This window comes from Chinchilla lanigera, unplaced genomic scaffold (assembly GCF_000276665.1).
Source record: "Chinchilla lanigera isolate Chin_1 unplaced genomic scaffold, ChiLan1.0 scaffold00071, whole genome shotgun sequence".
NCBI lineage: Eukaryota > Metazoa > Chordata > Mammalia > Rodentia > Chinchillidae > Chinchilla > Chinchilla lanigera.
This window is the reverse complement of record NW_004955472.1, coordinates 2,774,100-2,776,337: the sequence shown is the minus strand read 5'-3', so window position 1 is coordinate 2,776,337 and position 2,238 is coordinate 2,774,100. Positions and strand designations below refer to the sequence as shown.

Sequence of the window (2,238 nt, the reverse complement as noted above, 5' to 3'; positions counted from 1 at the left end):
CTCATTGATGACTCACATACTATTTTCTCTCTCAGAGTACAAAATAGGACCCACAGTCAGACAGAATAAATGTCCTCAAAAAATAAGGAATTTAAAACTTGTTCCAAACACTGAAAAGTTAAAACTGGATAAAAGGCTATAAAGCTTATTTACATTGCAAACTTATTTCTACTTTCTTGTCAGGAAAAAAAAAAAAAGAAAAGAAAACTTCAGAAATATCGCCTCCCCGCATTTCTTTAAAACACCTGAGGAAGATAAGGTATGAGGAGACACCTGCTCAAATGCAACAAGCCTCTGATCTTGAGACTCCTACAGTACAGCTGCTGCCATCAAAGCCCGTCATTGTAGCATTATGGTCAAACTTGAAACTCAAAAAGCTCTAGACAAAAGAGGAACTTAAATGTCCATTACATCCCACACATTGTTCTTCAGGATGTTCTAGCAGCTGGCCTTCAATGGAGCAAGTTAAGTCATAGAGAGCATCTGCTTCAAAGTTCTCCTGAAGTTTTCATGGACGTAGTTTCTTTTCAGATTTCATCAATTGATCCTGCTGCTTTGCTGGCTGACTATGGATCCCGTTTGTTCTTTTCTTTTGACTAGGTGTTCCTTGATATTGTTTTCTGACATTTCCCCTCATACTCTGATTCTTTGCTTTTAAAAGTTCAGAAATTTCAGAAAGAGTATTGTATAGCTTTTGCTGTAATGGATGCTTGTGCTTTATCCACTGGTCTCCACAATAACATTCAGGAAATAACTGCTGGCTGTGGCAGAATTTGGCTTGACTCAGTTTTTCCACAGTGGGTTTAGCTGGTGTGCTGCCAGCTGAGAAAAATCCATTGTCACTGTGTGAGAGATCCCCAAATGTTCCCAGAAATCCAGTCCTTTAATGGTCTGATAACGGGAATGGCCATAAAAAATTTGTTAGGTGCCAAACCAGTTTGGATTTGGAGGTCATATCATTTCTGTGACAGCGGGGAGAACCACTCAATGTTCCAAATTTCTCTTCTGGTTTTTGGGTTAAATTTTGTGTCTTTTGGAAGTTCTGGAATGATGTACAAATGAGCAAGTTGATCACTGATCACAGTTCAATGTAACCATACTTACAAATAGTCTTTAATATCAGAACCAGTTTCTTCAAACACCTCTCTAGCAGCACAGTCCTGAGGAGCTTCTTTATTTGCTTTTCCTTTTGGAAATCCCCAGCTCAGTTTTAGTAGGTACCCCTGAGTCAGTAGTACATTCTCAAGTGTCTCATCAAGAATAATTCACCATATGTAGGTATTCCCATTTTATATGCCTTCCATCGATCCAAACTTTTTCCACATCTTGACCTTGAGGCAGCAAAAATGGACAATGACTGCAGACAGCTTTAGCAAAGGTTTTATCCTACACTGAGCTAATTATGGTCTGTTCTGCATGTAGAAATGCAAGTAAAACCAATGGGCAAGTTCAATCTGAAAACATACTCAGATTGCATTGTCTTTTTCCTCACTGGGAGTATGCAAAATAAATCAGCTGTAGAGATCGTCCAGGACCCTGCCAGGAATCTCCACCCGTTTGGTCTCCATGATGAGGATCCGCAGCGGGAGCAGTGCATCCCAGCTCCGTGTGGCCAGGGGCTGAGGCACAGCACACAGACTCCAGCCCACCAGACAGGAGGCAGCAGTGGCTGCAGCAACTGCTCCAATGATAAAAGCTATGCTTGCCTCAGTGAGATAGAATCTCAGGATTGTTTAAATTTGCATCTCTCAAATGACCAGTGATGTTGAACATTTTTTCATGTATTTACTTGCTGTCTCTACTACGTCATCTGAGAATTGTGCATTCATCTCAGATGTTCATTTTTGTATTGGATGTTTAATTTGGGGGGTCTAGTTTTTCAGAGTTCTTTATGTAGTCTGGATATTTGTACTTTGTCTGAGGAACAGTTGGGAAAAAATTTCCCACTCTGTGGGCTGTCTCTTCACTGTGTTGGTGGTTTCCTTTTTTGGCATATGTTGAACCATCCCTGCATTCCTGGGATGAATTCCACTTGGTCATGGTGTAAAATCTCCTGGATGATTTGTTCCATTCTGTTTGCCAGTATCTTGAGGATTTTTGCATCTGTGTCATTAGGGAGATTGGCCTGTAGTTCTCTTTTTTGGTTGGATCCTTCTCTAGTATTTAGTTTTAGTATTTAGTATTTAGTATTTAGTATTTAGTATTTAGTATTAGGGTAATACTTGCTTTATCTTGTTG

General features: G+C 39.9%; 1 pseudogene; it reads right to left on the bottom strand.

The window, feature by feature from the left end:
- Window positions 1–277: 277 nt before the first annotated feature.
- On the bottom strand, window positions 278–1,568 carry LOC102016802 (annotated as a pseudogene).
- Between the last annotated feature and the right edge of the window lie 670 nt (window positions 1,569–2,238).